At 45.4% G+C, this 19,529-nt stretch overlaps 2 long non-coding RNA genes across 2 annotated transcripts; both read right to left on the bottom strand.

Annotated features, from left to right (window-relative positions):
* Nucleotides 1-5,427: 5,427 nt before the first annotated feature.
* LOC141575647 (uncharacterized) lies at nt 5,428-9,844 on the bottom strand. Its single transcript, XR_012503335.1, has 3 exons — nt 8,535-9,844; nt 7,950-8,181; nt 5,428-5,980 (listed from the first exon to the last, which is right to left on the bottom strand). It is a non-coding gene; the product is annotated as an uncharacterized LOC141575647 (long non-coding RNA).
* A 3,609-nt stretch (nt 9,845-13,453) lies between these two features.
* LOC141575652 (uncharacterized) lies at nt 13,454-16,113 on the bottom strand. The gene is made up of 3 exons (XR_012503338.1): nt 16,048-16,113; nt 15,361-15,487; nt 13,454-14,607 (listed from the first exon to the last, which is right to left on the bottom strand). It is a non-coding gene; the product is annotated as an uncharacterized LOC141575652 (long non-coding RNA).
* Between the last annotated feature and the right edge of the window lie 3,416 nt (nt 16,114-19,529).

The following is a 19,529-nucleotide window of genomic DNA, read 5'->3' as shown; positions in this document are numbered from 1 at the left end:
ACCCAGCTGTTCCCTGCCTGGAGCTTCGTGCCTCGCCCTCTGCCTGCCTCTTCTCCCCGAGCATCAGATCCCAGCCTTCACGCCATTCCTTCAGGGATGTCTTTCCTGCCCCTGAGTCTAGCATAGATTCCCTTGCTTTGTTCCCCCAGGCCCATCACCCATTCACTTATCCATTTATCTGAGTATCTCATCCACGCCAGGAGATGTCCTAGATGCTGGGCACACAGTGTGACAAGAACGCCAGCCCCCATGGAGCACAGGGCACTGAGTGGGGAGAGGGTGGTGCTCAGACACACAACAACACTGCCCTTGATAGGGCTCAGCCGTGACAAGGGCACCAAAGGCAAAGAGCGGGGTATGATGAGGAAATTCATCAAGGACGTAGAGGCACTGACCTCAGACCTCGGGTCCCTGTGAAGAGGTGGGAGCCTTGTGGCCATTCTGCTCCACAGCTCTTGCTCTGACCCTTTTATTAAACACTATGTTTAAGGCCTACTGAGCGCCAGCGTGTAATGTGACTCTTCTCCCAGCCCTCACCAGTCCTAGACGACGTCCAGCCTGCAGTGAGCACAGGCTCTGAATTAGGATCGAGTATTTCTAGGAGGTCAGGAGATGACTTGCCTGGGACCAGCAGAAGGCACATCGGGGCTATTACTGAGAGCAGGCTGTGATGGGTGATCAAGGAATCAACCAGGAAGCAGGAACCAGAAGCCAAGCAAAGGGAAGGTCTGTATGTAAATGTAAACCATGGTGGCTTCCTGGTTTCTCTTGCAATGAGTACTGAAAAGATGGCAGCCAGTGGCCGTGCCTGTGCTCTAGAACATTCCCCGCCATGTCCCCTGCCCGACCACCGCTGATGGCACGACAGCTAAGGGAGACAAACACCTGGCTAAGCGGGGCTAGAGTGCTGGGCCTTCCAGCCACAGGCGATTGGGCCGGAGGGAGCACCCATCCCAAGGCGGACCAATGAGGATGTTCCTGCAGTGTTTTCCAAATCGGAGCTCAGGAAAGGATCTGACAGTCAGGTCCCAGGTGGAAGCCTGTCTGAAGTAGCAGAAAGCAGGAGAGAAGGAAGCTGCTGTGAAGCAAAAGAAGCTCAGGTAAGAGGCAGAGAGAGAGACGGAGACAGACAGAGACAGAGAGAGATGGGGAGAGAGACACTGAGCAGTTATTCCTGGTGTGGTTCAAATCCCTGGTTCTAGGTGTTTCTGAGGCTCAGAAGGACTCCCTCCACTTACCATGACTTGGTTAATTCCTTAAAAAAAAAGCTTTCCTTCCTCTGAACTGGATTCAGTTGTGTTTTTGTTACTCAATATCCCAAAGACTCCAGATGAGCGCAGATGATCGGCTACAGGGCAAGGGGCAGGCCAGGACACACACAGCCCCAGGCAGTGACACCAAGGACTCGGTGACACAATTCAGGCAAGGCGCACCCACTTTCAGTAATGATTACTTCAGAGAAATTATTCAAAGATGTTATTCTGAACACACTAATATCACACAGATATCCAATGTTGACCTTAATTATTTTTATTATAATGTCAGTTCAACATAATTTAGCAAATATTTCTTAAGCATTGAGTCAGCATCTAAACATAATCCTATTCTAGGAACCCGAGAGAAGGCAATGGCCAAAAAGGACAGACATGTGTCTCCCCCATTCTAGGAGGGGATAAATCAAGTTCAATACATACAAAACATATGTCTGCATGTAATATCCTTTTGCTTTGAATTCTTAATACAAACTGTATGCAAACTATTAAACCAAAATGCATTTACAAAATTTTTAAAAGCTCTAAAATTGGTCAAATTAAAATTAACATCATTTCATGTGGCAAATGATATTATTGTGCAAAAATTAAATTGCTTCCATTTAACTGCAGAAAGATAGAGCTTGGTGTCTGGTTCTATATTTAATCTTTTTCTGTGTTTTTAACCTCAGTAATGCTAATGATTATAAAGTCTTGCATGAATATATTCAAGACTTTGCTGGTTTAGGATATAAGACCCCATACTAAGTCTTGGCAAGCAGAATTCAAATGCCTGTTTTAGTGATGGATCACCTGATTATTCTGTAAAACTGTCTTCGGTTATCTGAAGATAAGACTAGCCAGCTTGAATTATTAAACTCTGCATTGAATGAGCAGCTACTTCGTATATTGTTGATGCTAAAAGCAGAAAAATTTTCCCTTTGGTTACTACCGCAGTTACTCCTGATGAACCGTTTTGGCAATTAGTAGGCGTAAAGAAAAATAAGCATCTTCACCTGCGATTAGGACAGTTCTTAAGAAGTACCAGGAGCTGTTCTAAATGCTTCATGGGGATCAGCTCCACCAAGCCTCCACCAACCCTTCAAAACAGGGACTTCTGCCAGTCTCGATTTACAGATGGAGGGACACTGAGAGAGAGATTAGGTTCCTTGTCCAAGGTCAGACACAGAGTGAGTGACAGAGCTGGGGTTTGAACCCAGGCAAGTCTGGCTCCAGAGGCTACCATCTAGACCCACCCAGGACACTGCCACTGATGTGGTACCAACTACCATAATGTAGGTTCTTTACACACTGGCAGGAGGATTATACTGGGTGCCCTGTTAGGACTCAGTTGCCCCACCAATTTTCTCTCCTGGAACTATTGAGAAACAATCATTTACCCATCAAAGATGTATGTTGGGCTAGGCTAGAAGAAAAATGCAATTGCACTTTCTGGCACCAAAATTACATAGCTCAGGGATCAACAGACTGTGACCCATGGGCCAGATCCAGCATGCTGCCTGATTTTGTAACTGAAGTTTGCTTAGGAACACAGCCACGCTCATTCATTTGTGTCATTTATGTATTATCTGGTCGCTTTGCACTACAGGGCTGAGTTATGTAGTTGCAATAGAAACCACGCCACATGGCCCCTGAAGCCTAAAATGTTTACTATCTGGCCCTTCACACAAAAAGTTTGATGATTCTTTATCTAGATGAAATAAATTGTGTTTATATTATTGTTTTATAGACAATCATCAAAATGAGAAGACCCAATTTCTCAGAGAGAACCCAGGGGACCTGGATGTCAGGTAGAGAAGCATTTTAGAAGTTAATGATGGGAAAAGCAGATTTTTGAGTCTTTTAGTGACTTTGAAAGGCAGAGCAAACAAAGCAAAGCATTCCTTCTTCTTTGGAGGAACTTGTAAACTGAATGCACTGACCCGCTCTGAGAGTCCTGAGTGGCTGTTCACACAGCAGGCCCATTTCTACATTTGGACCAGGACCTGTAATGCCACCTCCCCACCCCACGCAGGACTGCACTTCCTGTCTCCCTTGTTGGCTGGATGGAGCCATGTGACTCATTCTGGTCAATGAATCCTGAAGACAAGTGGCGTGTACCTTTGTGAGCTAGAACATTTAATTATCAGAGCAAGACCCTCCAGAACTCTCTTTCTTTCTAGCAAAACAATTGGCAACATTCAAGGTGGTGGCTGCCCCACCAGCCAGGGTTCCTGAGTGACCATCATTAGCAAGGACTTTTTACCAGTGGATGCTTGGCATGAGCAGGAGATAAATCTTTGTGTTGGTTTGCTAGGACAGTCATCACAAAGTAGCACAGATTGGATAGCTTCAGAAATGTACTTTCTCATGGTGCTGCGGGTTAGAAGTCTGAATGTCAGCAGCATCGGTCCCTTCCGGGGGCTGTGAGGGAGGGATCTGTTCCAAGCCCCTCTCCTTGGCTTGTAAATAATCATCTTCTCTCTTTATCTTCATATTATCTTCCCTCTGTGTGTTTCTGCATCCAGATTTTCTCTTCTTATAAGAGCACCAGTCATACTGGATTAGAACCCGCCCTATAATAGCCTCATTTTAATGTAATTACTTCTTAAAGACCCTCTCTCCAAATATGGTCATCTTCTGAGAAACTGGGACCTAGGACTTCAACACATAAATTTTGAGGGGACACAGCTGAGCGCATAATGGCCTTCCTTGTGTTAAGCCACTAAGATTTGGGGGTTGTCAGCTACCACAGCGTAACCCAGACTGTCGTGACTGATGCAAAGGAGCAATCACCTGTAGAATCAAAACAACGGCTTCTTTGAGTTGTCTATGCATATTTATGGCCCTATTAAAAACCACGCCAGGGACTTTATTTTTTAAAAAAGATACATGTGTCACAGCCATGAATAAATTAGCCCACAGCAGTATTCTTAGAGCTGAAATCTTTCTTTTTTCTTTTCTTTTTTTTTTTTTTCCATTTTAGGAAGCTGAGGGCCAGATAAGATAAATATCTCTCTGGCAGACAGGGAAGTCCCAGCCCCAGGATGACTCCCAGTCATGTGCACATGCCAGGGGCCCGGCCCTCTTCCTGCCTCACCTGGACCGAGATGGCCACGCCAGCCACTCAGGCAGCATTTCCTCCCCTCAGGCCAGGTCCGTCAGTGACCCCACCGAGCCTGTCAGGCCTCCTTGATGGCTATGAACTTGCAAATGCCTCTTGCTCGTGGAGATGTTATCATCTGACTTGTGACAGATTAATTCCTTAATCACCTATTTCAGTTTTTCCACTTAATATTAAACTTCACATCCTGTTTCCTCCTGGTTATGAGACTTTCAGGGAGCTTAGAGGCAGTTCACTCCTCCTCCACGGGGATCCTTCAAGGGAAGGACAATACTCTCCGTATTAGTTACCTGTAGCTGCTGTAACAATGGTCACAAGCTTGGTGACTAGAGACAAACAAACAAAATGTATTTTCTCACAGGTCTGGCGTCTGGAGGTGTTCTCTGGGCCACACGTTCTCTGGAAGTTCTAGAGGAGAGTCCTTCCTTGTCTCTTCCAGCTTCTGGTGGTCCTTAGCTGTGTCACTCCAACCTCGGCCTCTGTTGTCACCTGGCCTTCTCCTCTGGGCTCTCAAATCTCCCCCAGCCTGCCTCTTAAAAGAATGCCTGTCATGGGATTGCGAGCCAGCCTGGGTAATCAGGATGAGCTCATCTCAGGATCCTCCATTTATTTGCTTCTGCAAAGATCCTTTTTCCAAGTAAGGTCATACCCACAACTTCCAGGAAGCAGGACAGGGTGATATCCTTTCGAGGTGGGGCACTGTTTGAACCGCTATACTCTCCCTGTGTAGCGTTATGAAAACTTCTTTCCAAAACAAGCGTGGAACGTAAATGAAGTCTGTACTCTACCTGTGTGCCCTTTCTTCACGGACCTGATTTCCTGCTTCTGCCTTCGCTGCACAGCCCACGAGGCTCCTGCTCACTGCCTCCTTCAAGCCAAGCTTTTAGGGGATTCCTATGTGGTTCTGATACAGGAACAAGTTGTGGGCACAAGAGGATCGTCTTGGTTGAGTCCTTGAGATGTGCCCCTCCAAGTGTGGGTCCTTGGCTTCACACAGGAAGAAATTCAAGAGTGAGCCATAGTTGAGTAAAAGTAGATTTATTTAGAGAGATGTACAAGGGGGTGGGGTGGGGTGGGGTGGGGTGGTGTTCAAGTAAAAGTAGATACACATTCCATAGACATAGAGTGTGGGCTGTCTAGGAAGGCGAGAGGGAGAGAGAGACCTTGAGGTGTGGTGTTGCTAGTTTTTGTATGGCAACAAGTGAGAGGATTATTCCATCTTCTTTGGGGAAGGGGCGGGGATTCCTAGGAACTGGGCCACCACCCTCTCTTTGACCTTCCATGGTTAGCTTGGGAACTGGCATGGCACCTGTGGGTGTGTCACTCACCACGCTAGCACATTACAATGTGTATAATGAAGCTTAAAGTCCACTGGAGGTCAACTGTCTTGCCATCTTGGGCCTCTGGGCCAATTGGGAGTTGACTTTTCTGCCATCTTGGTGCTAATTGCTGTGTTATTCCTTAAACGGCTGTCTCCTGCCCCCTTCCTGTCCAGTTGCTCCACAGATATTTTCATTTTAAATTTGTACAATAGAGAGGGCGATGGTAACACCAGCGGGAAAATGTTCTCCTTGTACAATTTCGGACATTGCTGAGGAATAGATTTCTGGAGGGGAAGAAAGAAGTGAGTGGCAGAATTCCTTCTAATGGGTGCACACTCTGCCTACCGTCTCTACGGGATTCTAGCGCAATGTTAATTTGTGGGATAGACTCCACACTGGTTAAACGTGCGTCTAGCTTGAGTCTGGGAGATTGAGTGTTTGTGTATGTAGATGTGATATCTCAACCTCAACAAGCTGCATTGATGAAATCAGGAAAATTAAACCTAACAATCATAATACATTATTAGTAATATTATAATAGTAATATTATATTAGTAACATTACATTATACTAATGTTACTAATATAATACTGTCATTCATTTAGTGCTTACAGCTGGCTAGGCACTGCGCTAGTGTCTTATAAATTTCCCACGTTTGATTTCTAAAATCAGCCATACATGTTCAGGACAAGCAAAACTGGTTTAAAAGTGGTTCTCTTGAAAGAAATCTAAAGGTGTCACTTGACCACGAGCTCAGTCAATGAGTAACATCCTTACTGTGTGTGGCTGCAAAAGCGGGGCACAAATTTAGACTGTTTTCATGACACCATGGTGCGCCGATCAAGGGTGGTGAATAGACTGAATTTAGCAAGAAGATCTTTCTTGCATCTTGTTAACTGAGCTCAGAGTCTCCAGGGACAAGAGATAAAGGAAATGCCTTTCAATGTCACAGTCTTTTATTTGTGGACAGAATATTTCCATTGGTTCTTTTTTTTCTGATTTTTTTTTTAATATGGTTTATAATATTGTGTTAGTGATTCAGTTACATATATATATGGACATAGTTTTGCAGACTATTTTCCATGATAGGTTATTATAAGCTATTGAATATAGTTCCCTGTCTACACACTAAATCCTTGCTGCTTATCTATTTTATGTACAGTAGTTTGTACCTGTTCATCTTACAGTCCTAACTGATCCCTCCGCTGTCCCTTTCTCCTTTGGTAACCATAGGTTTGTTTTCAATGTCTGCTAGCCTGTTTCTGTTTTGTATGTAGATTCATTTGTGTTATTTTTTTAGATTCCACATAGAAGCGATATCATATAATATTTGTCTTTCTCTGTCTGACTTACTTCACTTAGTATGAGATTCTTGAGGTGCACCAGAGAGGCAACCAGAATAGGGCGGGAGCTGACCACCAGGCCAGGTGGGAACAGCCAGAGGAAATGGAGATGTTCAACTTCGAGAAGACTTTGGGGGTCCCAAGAGCCAGACCCAAATAATGTTCATTCCAGCTGCCATCTGTTGGATAAGTACTTGGTTCCAGGGTCTCTCCTCCATGTTATATGTACATCATGCTCATTTAATGTAACCCTCAGAAGAACCTCCTGAAAATTCAAAGCCCCTCTTTAAAGAGAAGTAAATCAAGGCAATGAGCGCTTAAGCAACTTATCTGAGGTCCAATAGCGAAGTTAATGCCAGCATTCTCCCCGGGGAAGGTCTAATTCCACCCCATCACCGTCAGGAGGGAGAGAGCAGAGAGATGTCTTATGTTTCACACCAGAAGGTGAATGCAGGAACAGTGGGCCACGTTCCGGGGAAGCAGATTGCAGGCTTCGTGCAGGGGAGAATTCTATAACATTTAAAGCTGCCTGGTAACTAGTGGGCGGCCTTGTGGCTCCCCAAGGCCCCCTTCACGGAGCGTCCAAGCAGAAGTCGACAACCATCTGCTGTGGATATATTAAGAAATTCCTCCCTGGAATGAGGGTTGGGCCATGAGAGGATATGTGTGCTTTGTTCAATGAAACACTAACCGATTCTAGGGAGTTCTAGAAAAGCATCCTATGATTTCCAGAACCTGATAAACCCCTTGGCAATATAACACCTGTAACAGCCAGGGTCTTCTGAATCTTACCCTTAAAGCCAGAGAAAAGCAGTATTTGACCATGTTGGTTTCCTCTCTTGTTTAGGATTAATTGTACACCAGCTGCCTTTTCTTTTCCTTGAATTCACCGAAGAACAATAGTACTTACACTCTCATTACAGCATTCCTGAGTCGTGAATAAGGGCCGCATTCTCCATTCCTTTGGAGTGACTCTATGGTGCCAAATACCAATTCATACGATTTATTCTCCAACAAGGGTTTGGTTTCTCAGGCTGTGTGTCCTGAGAATCTGGTCTAAGAACTTCCTGGCATCCTCTGCTTCATTCTGGTTCCCCGTTTTCCATGGTGTTCAGTGTCTTCATTCTGAAGGCCTGGGAACGCTGACACAGGACGGGGGCAATCTGAATTTGACAGTAATAATAGAACAACCACTAACGCCTCCCAAGTGCTTACTCTGCGCCAGCTCCCTGAGCACCTTAAATCTATTTACATGTATCAACTCATTTCATCTTCATGACGACCCCAGAAGTAGGTACTATTTTAATTATCCTCATTTTAAGGGAGGAAACACAGGCAGAAGGAGGTTAAGTAATTTGCAAGGAATCAAATCCGGGTAATTGAGTTTTGTTATCCCCACCCTGAATCCACACCATCCTGCCTTGAGTTGTGGGTCTGCTGATGGCCAAGGGTCCCTGGGTGAGCTGTCCACGTCCCCAGGCTGTGGCTTCCTCACCTATGAAATGAAGGCTTGCTCAGATCCTCTGCCACGTCCGGCTCTGAGGTTCCAGGAAGCAGCAATTCCAGGCTGCAACGCTCTGTCTGCAGGGGGCTCCGCGTTACACCCGTGAGCCAGCCAAGAAACCCTCCATTCTCCTAATAAGAAAGGCTCCTTAGGCTGAGCTCTCCACGCATGGAAATGACCTCATTTGACTCTGAAATCCATTCCGTGGCTGTGGCTCTCTTTTTCTGTGCCAACTACAACTCATTTTCCTTACTCCCACGTGCAGCTGGAGAACCAGGGCTCAGTAAGCATTAAAACACCTTCCACCACCCAAGAGTTCTTTATGAGCATTCCCTAACTTCCTCTGACAGCGGATATCATTATGCATTCGCCCAATACACATTCATGCAGTGCCTCTCATGAGCCAGGTACTGTGACAAACGCTGTGTTTATATGTTTATGTCTGCTTGAAATCTGCTTTCAGCAACTGTATAAGGGTTGTGCTAGCTACGATAACAGAAAAATCTCCACATTTTAATGGCTTAGCAGATAAAAGATGATTTCTTGTTCAGGTAAAGTTTAAAACCGATTCTGACACAGGTTTTTTCCTCTCTTGTGGCTTCACCCTCCCCTGGGGTTTGGGAATTGTTTACACTCAGCTGCCTGATGGGAAATGAGCCAAAACAGAGAAGACACGCCTTTTTCCTGGTCACCTTTGCCCAGAGGTGGTGCACATCCCCCCTACTCACTTCGATGAAGACCTAGGCTCAGGGTCTGGGGTAGCCGGGTGGAGATGGGGTTCTGAGGAATGCTGCCTTAGCTTGCAGCCTCTTCCCAGAGGGCAGCTCCTCTCTCGGGCAGAGCTAATGTGGCGGGTTTGCCGCCAGGTTACCAGAAGGTGCCCGCCGGGGACTGTTGGTCTCTCATGTGGTATTTCCCCAGGCAGGTATGCCCTTCTGTCAGGGACTCGGACATTGCTCAGCATATCTTTGGCAACATTTCTTTGGAAATGACTTTCAAAGCAATTGCAGAACAAAAGATCTTTCTTTGTAAATCTTGGGGGTGGCAATATGCATTCTTTGTGGGCTGATTTAATTCTTGCAAACTAGACGTGAGTCATTCAGAGCCAAGTCTGGAGCATAAAGCAAGAAGCTCCATCATGCTGTTTTGAATCAACCTCAAAATGTATCAATAAAGTGAAGAGACTGGTTTGCTTGTGTGCCTGCTGACTCCGCTCTGAAGGCCATTCTGTGAGAGGTGCTAAGCTCCTGTGTTTTGAGCAAGGGCAGGACTGTTTGATGAAGTAGGGGCGGGGAGGGAGCTGTTTCTCTTGGCGTCAGAGGATCTGAATATTAACGAATGGCCCAGGATGAACTTGGGACTCTCCCTGGGCCTCAGTTTCCTCATCTGTAAATTGAGGAGGAAGGAAGTGGATGAGGTCACCTCTCGCCTTCCTTGAAGCTCTGACATTCGAGATTCTAAGGACAAAGTTTCCAATACGACTTCTCATCTGCATAGGTCAGTGCCAGAGCGTTTATTTTCAATACAGCCTCATAATTGCTAAACTCAGCCTTGTATTTTGGGTTATTTACACACTATCTTCTAGTCGAGAAGTCCAGGCTGGATGATCATCCATCAGGCTGCCTGTGGGTCACATGTGACATTGCATCAGCCTCAGAACCCCCACTTCTTCAAATACCAGCATGAAAAATAAAGTTTCCTCCTTGTGGGTGTAGCGTAAACTTGCAATGAAGGGAACTCAGGGTCTTAGTACAACACAGGAAACCAGACAGCACCTGTCGATGCTTGCTGGGGGCTGAGTTACTTGACTCTTACTATCACCCACCCTTCTAGATCAGCTCCGTAACATCTCTGCCTGTGGTCTGATGAATGAGACCCCTCTTGAAGGAGGACTCACTGCTTCCCTCTTTGTTTGTATTTTACAATTAAAAGCAGCCTGAAGGCTGCCTCCAAAGACCTCCCTCCTGTTAGTGCCTGGGGCAGTACACTTGCCAAATAACCATTCAGGCTGCAGCTCAGAGCAGATGGTAGATAATTGTGAATAAAAATAAGTAAATGACCCTGATGTCAGTTTCCCGCCTACATCACCATTTTCTTCTCATCCACCTTGTAAATGTTAGCGGGTTCACTAATCTATTAGTGTGTCTATTAGTCTACCAGCTTAGCCACCTGTCAAGGAGGGAAGTGAGGTTGACTTTCATTCTAAAAACGAACAGTCAGTGGAAGGTGCCCGGACCTGCTGGGGAGCAGCGCGCAGATTGCCCAACCCGGCAAGCTGAGAAGCTACCTCCCTCTGGGGTCGGCGACAGCCTCCCAGCCTGAACAGACACCTGGAAGGGCCCGCCGGGCCCCCTGCGACAAGTATGCAAAGAGAATGAGGTACTCCTTTTCCGTGTTTTTGCTTATCTCTGTGCATATAATGCGAAGTACCCACAGGAGAGCCGCCCGTGCCAACAGCGGGTTCGTGCAGCGAAGGGAGGCGTCTCTGTGGTTTGTAGCTCCCTCTAGTGTTTGTCCGGGGAAAACGTCAGAAAACACAGGCTTTTCGAAACTTCCCTCCTGTATTTGGCCTTTTGGGTCACACAATTAGGTTTGTCATGCGATTTCCAGCAGCTATCTGTTGTACCTACAACGTTCTAATGAAAACGGTCACATATTATTATGAAAACATCGAGGACTATTTAAAGTGACCGTCTACCAAAAAAAAAAAAGGAAAGAAAAAGTATGATGCTTTTGACTTTTTTGTTTTTAGTTCTCAGTTCCTGAAGACAGTGTCCTATGGAGGTAAAAATCCTCTTCTGACATAGGACTTATTAAGGACTAAAATTAATTCCCATTTGTTCCATAAACCATCCTTTCATTATTTTCCCACAGAGTTCCAAATATTTCTTGTATTACACAAAGCGAAAGGGACTTTCCTTTAAATCTAAAGCTAGGGCCCTGCTTCAATAGATGAGACTTTTCACAGCCCAGATCCTTACTTTCTAAGGTCTTGCTTGAATAGTTTTCTCTTAAAAAGATGTGGCTTACTGCTAATACTTCTGAGGTCACAGACTCGAGAAAAATGAAAGCTTTGGACCTAACGCCTTTCTGTGCCCCTCAAATGTGCATGTGTGCACATACATATACACGCACACAAACGCACACACAAATGCATGCACAACTCTAGGAGATTCAGTCTCCCTGAAGTCCTTTCCTGGACCCTAGATTCCAGGGCCAAAATCCAAAGGGGGCCGACTTCCCTTCAGTACGTAGTGTGGAGCCCATTTAGAACAGAGCTCCATCCTTTCCTTGGGCGTGTGTGTAGCCAGAATGGGTGGAGTTGTAATAAGCACGTGTGTGACAGAGCAACTCCTCATTTTCAGAACAGCTCCCCGGCGTTGGCTCACGATCCTTCACAGCCACCTGGTGAGATCAGCAGGGGCAACGCTGGGCAGCAGCCACTGAGGGAATTATTAGAAAAATGCAGACAGAACACGGGGACTCTGTCATTATCATAACCAAATTAAAATATTGGCCTCTCTTCTCCATTCCTGTAAAGCCACGGTGAAGGGAAACGAGGGTAGGAATTGTCCTAGGATGCCTTGGGGAGGTGACATCTGTGGAGTCTGCGCTCATTCAGAGGAGTAACGGAGCTATGCTCACCCAGGCATTTGTGGGGATGCCTACTAGGGGAGCAATGGAACATGAGGTCTGACACTAAATGAATAGGTGTGTTCTCAGCTGGTGGAATATCCAGCTCCCAGAATTGTCACCATCTTCCTCACCACCCCTCTGGTGCCCACATCATCTCCCGGGCAGCAGGGACTGTGCCCGGGCAGTCCTTATTACAGCCCTTCCTATGCTCTCCTGCACTGATGGGTTACGCAGCTTTATCTCTCACTGGGTCTCCTGCAGGGCAGGGACCATGTTGTTTATTTCTTGGGCTCCACACATAGCACATGCCTGACACATAATCTCAGTTTCCAACTCTACTCAAGAACCATCACCTTCTGTGTTAGTCTAGATTCTGCCAAGTGGGATTAAATATGCAAGAATTTTAACAGGGGAAGTGCCTTGGTGAACAAAAAAAGAATAGGAAGGGAGTTGGGCAAGGCTGGGAGAGCTCTATGATATGGTCCAAGTCTAAGATGAATGAAGGAGAATGGGAGAGAAGGGTGGATGGAAGACTCTTGGATTGTCATGCCATCTAAGGGAGCTCCATGAAAACCATGAAGGGGTGGTCCTTGAGCCAAAGTCAGCCATCTGAGGAATGTGTGCCCCGAATGTATAGGTGCATTAGCCTTGCCACACCTGTTGGAGGGAGCAGCCCACAGTGAGTGTGATCTTGGTGTAAACAGAGCGCCCTTAGTCCGTTATACTTCCTGCAACTGGAGATCTGTGAGGACTTTCTCGTGGCTGTCACAACTTGCATCCTGCCAGCTCATTTCAATTCTCCAGCCTCATCGAGATCCTCAGATCGCTAGCCCCACTTTTCCAGTCCATCATTCCTTTGTACCCTCATTTCCCTTCTCACAAAGTTTAGGCTTCAGGGCCCACCCTTAGCCTCTCTCCCTTGCAAACACCCTTAACTCTGCTGACCGTCTCTCATTCTGAGGTGCTCATCCGGCCTGTTACCCACACCCTACTTCCTACAGACCCTCGTTTCATTCATGGCATTCACCATACTATCCTAAGCCAGTGATTCTCAAACTTTGCAGTGAGTCAATATCGACCTGGAGGGCTTTTAAAGCTTGCTGGACCCCACACGCAGAATACCCGATTCAATAGATCTTGATGGAGGCCTAGAAGTTTACCTCTTAGATGGATTTTCAGGAGATGTTAATACTGCTGGTCCCCAATCCCGCTCTTGAGAACCACTGGTCTAAATCCATCGTAGGGTCCCCATGGCCCTCCTGAGGGGGGCCAACTGAAGCCAGCTAGCACATGGCATTCCCACTGTCAATGGAATCTGGAGGGAGAGCCCTGTATTCCCTGGCTAGCAAAAGCTTTTCTTCCTCTTCTGCCCTGCATGATTGAGGCAGCAAGTAGACCTAACTGCCACTCAGTCATATCATCAAGACATAAGCCATAAGAAGAAACCAGTATGTGGACAGCAGAGTAGAGGGAAAAAGAACCTGGATCCTTGATGAAATCACTGAGCTACAAGAATCAAACAACCTTGGAGATTGACCTGCCTCTGAACTTTCCTTTAAGTTAAATAATTCATTTTCTTTTTGTCTAAGCTGGTTTGAGAGAGGTTTTCTGTTACTTGCAGTCAAAAGCACCCTAGCTGACACACCCAGGAAAAGCCAAACCCTGGTCCTACCCAACTGCTCCTTGACTGTGCACTTACACCTCAACAGATGAATACTTTCTTTTTAATTTTTTTTAAGTGGAGGTGCTGGGGATTGAACCCAGGACCTTGTGCATGCTAAGTATGTGCTCTGCCGTTAAGTTATACCACCCCCGCCGCTGAATACTTTTTCTAATTGCACAGACCAAGTTGACTTGATTTACTTTAAAATTATGACCACAATTATGATTTCATGTGGCACCGGGGAATGCCTGTCAATCCTCCTACAATCCCCTTGAACATTCCCCTCCTTACTCTCTGTGAAGGTTATTTCACACTTACTTCTGTCTCCTCAAATCACCCTCCCCACCCTGACTCCTTAGTCAATGGTATTTGCCCAGTGCTTCAAAGAGAAGTGAAACCAGTTAGAAAGGAGGTATGTATGAAGGAATTAAAAGACCAAAACCACACTAAACAAGCTAGCGATCATTACAAATAATATGTACCAATGACTTAACACTGTCTATAAAAACATACAGCTATCCTGCTATTTACTTGGACAAGCTCTATATACTGTGTGGTTGTTGAGTAAAACCGTTGGCTTGCCACTCTCTTATACACCCATTAGGAATAATTCTTTTATGTTGCATGAAGCAGAAAATCTTTCTTTGGCATTGGTTTGATGACATGTTTTGTGTCTCTCCTCTCGCAGGCAGCAGGGGGTACCTGCCCTTCACCCTGTTGTAGGTCCAGCGCGGCATCATGGTCCAGCTGGCAGCCATTACCGTCCTGATGAAACATACATAACATGAAATTTACCATTCTAACCATCACTAAATATGCACTTCAGTGGAATTAAGTATGGGTTCGCTCGAGCTGCGGTAACAAAAACACTGTAGCCTGAGTGGCTTAAACAGAAGGAATTTGTTTTTCTTCCAGTTCTGGAGGCTGGAAGTCCTGGGTCAAGGTCTGGCAGGGTTCAGTCTCTGCTGCGGGCTGTCCTCCTGGCTTACAGCCGGCAGTGTCCTCACTGTGTCCCCACGTGGCCCTTTTCCTCTGTGTGTGTAGGCAGGCGAGCAGGTGGGAGATTAGGGGAAGGAAGACCCCTGATGACACTGGACTAGCATCTGACCCAGGGCTCTTTCCTGTCCCCCCCTTAGTAGTAGAAGGTTTTTCCTTCTAGTCTTTCCCCAGAAGCAAAAGATCTTTTTTTTGGTCTTGGAGGTGAGAATTTGTTGCCCCTTTCCCAGTGGTTTAAAACTTTTGCTCTATAAGTGACAAGAGTCCGGGCAGGGAAGTGGAGTTTTATGCCACATGACAGCAGTGGCCAAGCCCCTCCCACAGGCCTGCCCCACTGAGGGTGCCTCTCTCTGGTCGCCCAACCTGTCCCCAATATCATTGGGAGCGCCCTGTGGAAGTCTCGGGAAAAGAGCTGTAAATGAGCACCAACTTCCCTTATATCTGGGTTTCTCCGTGTTTCTATGTTGTCATACCATACTCAGCCTTTAGAAGTTGTTACAACTGTAGCTGATTTCTTTTTACCTGCTTGTGTGGTGGCTAGCACCAACTCCTCCCGTGCTTGGCCACAGGTGAAACAGTCCATGCACCCCTCCTGATGGTGGGTCCTTTCCCTCCCTGGAATTCCAGCAACTTCGCTGCCTTGCAACACCTACCGTGTGAAGTGCCCAAGAAAAGTTATGGTGTTATAGTTTGCCCAGCTTTCTCTTATTGTTAGGATGGAAAGCAAAGCTTTCAACATCCCTGGTAGGAGAGGAACCATCACACAGGTATTCTGCAGTTCAGATGAAGTGTGGTCATTTGATAGATTCTATAGTCTTTGTAAAAATGAGTGATTACATTTACACAAAGGCAGCAGGCGAGCTCTGTAGGAATGCACCATGGTTTGTAACAGCAAACAAGCAGAACAACCAAAAGATGGAAACAATCGAAATAGCTGTCGTCAGCAGAGTAGCCAGTGATAGCGCCACACAATGGAATGAAGAAGCTACTAAACTCAACCACACTAATGGATTTAAGACAAACGTCCAGCCAAAGTAGCCAGACACAAAAAAGCACGTACAGTAGGAGCTACTTATAGGAAGTTCCCAGACTTGCAAAAACAAAAACGTACATTTTAGGGTTTATCATCTATGGTAAAGCGATCATGAAATGCAAGAGAGTGATTAGCACAAAATTCAGAATAGTGGTTATGAGTTTTTAAAGTTATACCTTGGTAAAAGCCAGCGCAATTTCAGATTTCCGTTTCCCCATGACGATTGTCCTCGTTGCTTTATGGCCCTTTGGGAAGGTTCAGATGTAATAACTGATGATGTGTTGGTCTGATTAAATATTGATTTTCTAGCTCCAGAGGTGGAGCCTGAATTAGATCCTTTTCTCCAGGGATGTGAGGACTTCCCTCAGGGACAGTGACTCACGTAATGTGGGAGCTTCAGCGCCACCTCTCATCACCTTGTGACCCAGAGGGTCAGAAATGATGGCTCTCAGGTAAAGCAGGGCATTAAGGATTGAAGTTTCTCACGAGTCTAGCAGTGTTTGCTACATGCTGACTGCAAACAAAGGTGGGTTCGATTTAATATAACAGCCTAGGTGTCCTCAAAGAAAACTGGGTCCCATCTTGTCTCACCAGAGGAAGACCAGCCCCTTGGTCGGTGAGGGGAGGTCTCAGTGGGTGACAGAGCAGTGGACTGCCTAGTGACCCAATAAAGTCACATTTCAAGGCAGCATCATTTTGGCAGGCTCTAACTCCCCATCCCTGTAAGAGTCCCCAGGAACCCCTTATCCAGACAGGTGGAAAGTACTTTGAAAAGCATTTCATAAAGCAGTTACCCAGCATTTAGATAGTACTTACTAAATGCCAGGCACTGTTCTAGGTTCATTATAAATATTAGCCCTGAATCCTCATACCAACCCCAAGAGGTGGGTAGTGTTATTCCCCCCATTTTACAGAGGAGGAGACTTGCCCAAGGTGGCACTGAGAGTAAGTGGAGGCTGGAACATGGGCTCAGCCATCTGACTCCAGAGCCCAGGTCTTCTTCACTTGCTAAACAAGCTGGACCAGGAGTTTCCAAACACGGCCACACCTCTGAACCCCCTGGAGAGCCATGAAAAAACAGAGGCGTCTCCTTCCCACCTGGAAGTTCTGATTCAACCCAGGGCACGATTATGTAGCAATTCATTCTCCCATGATTCGAGATAATCGAGTTCACGGCATATACCAGGCTAATAAGGAAGACAGAATTCTACTCTACTGTGAGATCTGCATTAATTACAGAATCAAAAAGAATTCCTGGCAAAATGTCAACAACTTCAACATCTATAGAAGTTGATGATCCCCCTCTCATTCAAAAATATATAGGTTTTCTTTTTGAATGGGAAGGGAAGAGAGTTCTTTTTTAGCTCTTAGAGTCGTAGCTCACACACCACACTCTCCACCAGGCACTGCATCCTCTTATTTTTGCCAATGATCACAAAGCTCACAAAGTTCTGCCAGACACTAGACGAATACATTTCCGTGTACTTCCACATATTCATTCATGTATATTCATGTGCCTGTTCCAAATAGTCACTCATTCATTCATTCAACAAATATTTACAGAGTCATGTGGTTTCCTTAGCACTAAGAACACAGAAATGTATTAAGTAATCTCATGAACAAGGTATCTTCCTGCTTGATTACTAGTCCATTTCAAAATATCCCCAGTTTTTTCAAAATTAGGAAGTCCTGAAGAGACTAGAAAAGATCTAAAACCCTTCCTAAGCAAATTGGGACTAAATCCCTGACTCTCTACTAATAAAAATCTCAATCCCTTGTTTTAAGAGCATCTGTCTTCGTCCTAGGATCAATACAAATTTTCTTTAGTGGTTTTTTTTTAGAATACTGATATTAAAAGAAATCTTGGAAAAGGGACCCCCAGAAAAAGCAAACTGCAGTTTATAAAAGAGAGAGAGGACATTATAATAAACATCTATGTTTCAGAAACCTTTTTTCTCAAACAGTGATAATGATGCTAGACTCCAGTCATAGTTAATGAGTAACAGAAATGTACACGATTCTGACTCTCCCCTCAAACACTGCGTATCCAGGAAGAACCTCCTGGCTTACTGCTGTCCATCGAAACCACTATCATTTTAATTTGTTAAAATATTTATTACGAAAACAACTTTTCGAACAAGTTGAGTAATTCAAATAATTTTCAACCTCACTTTTATCGCCCAACCCCCAAATTTCTGTAGATCCATGTACCTTTATCATCTTGAATGAGAATACACAATTTTACTAACGGTCATCAGTGTGTGTGCAGTTTTGAGGTATTTTAAATTCACTAGATCTTTACAAGGGCTTTTCTAAGGTGTGGCAGAATAGGTGAGTATTTTGTTTGGATGGCCGCACAGTATTACCAGACACCGCCACTTAAAAACAACAACAACCCTGACTCACTGAGTTTAGCTCTAGAAGGTTTCTTAGAGAGCATTTGGGCCAAAAGTCCCACTGTATGCGTGAGGAAGCTGAAGACCAGAACTTGCTGACCCCTCGCCTGGGGCTCTTTTTCTTTTGCTGCCATTGAAGCTCTTCATGAGAACCGAATTAGTCTGACTTCCTTAACTGGAGACTGAAACCAGGGAAGGGAGGTGAGGACTGAGCAGTGGGTAAAAGGTGATGTTGAGCATGCATTCCTAGCCTCTGCAGAGCCCTGCGATCTTACAGATTAGGGAGAGAGGTGAGGAAAAGAGGCCACATGCGCACACACACGTCCACGTGCATGCACACACATGATGCACAGACACACACACTGCTGCCTGGTCCCACCTTATTTACACAAGAAAACAAGGGTTTCAGCAAGATGAGACGTCCACACAAGGGCAGGATCTTTGGCAGGAGCACCATATGTTTGTGTCGCTTTCCTGGGTTCCTTTCAGGGCGTGTAGCAGTTGTTAGGTGAGAGAAAAAGTCAGGAACTTCATCTTCTCACACCCTCAACTGTATCTGATTGACCCATGAGGTCGTGGAATTATAACCGGGAGTGATGTTGAAATCCTGGCTGGAGGGGCATGTGGTTCCCAAGAATCAAGAGCAGGATCTAAGTAGGCAGGTCTAGGATGAAGCCTTGTAATCCAGAGTCTAACTTCTAAGAGCCCTTTAAATGGTTCTGATGGGCAAACTGCTCCTGGAACCAATGACCCTTCTCCCTAAGGTCAGAGTGACTTCTCACACAGTCGGGAGCTGACGAAGAATGGGAGAGGGCTTAAATGTTCCCAATGACAGGGAGCTTGAGAGCATCTGAAAACAATTCCCCCATTGAAGAAAATATTTCTCTTTCATTCTGGTTTAGCCTTGGCCGATGGTTGTTTGGAATCAATCTACATCTCTCTAAATAAATCGCTAGCAGCCATCTCACAAGTACTGAAACTCAGCTCTCCACTCCTCCAATGAAGCAGTTTGGTGAAATGCCTTAGAAATGTCAACACTTTGATCTGACAATTCCATTTCTGGGATCCTATCCTAAGGAAATAATCTAAAATTCTTTTGAAAAGAAAGCCTTTATGAACAAGGATGTTTATTGTACTGTTATTTCTAAAAATCAAAAACAGAACAGCTCAATAAAAGAATGGTTAGGTATTCGGAGAATGGTTAAGTAAACTATGGCAAATCAACTCAATGAAATATAACCATTTAAAAGAATAGTCATGGG

The sequence above is a fragment of the Camelus bactrianus genome, chromosome 30 (genome assembly GCF_048773025.1).
Source record: "Camelus bactrianus isolate YW-2024 breed Bactrian camel chromosome 30, ASM4877302v1, whole genome shotgun sequence".
NCBI lineage: Eukaryota > Metazoa > Chordata > Mammalia > Artiodactyla > Camelidae > Camelus > Camelus bactrianus.
This window is presented reverse-complemented; position numbering and strand designations above follow the sequence as displayed.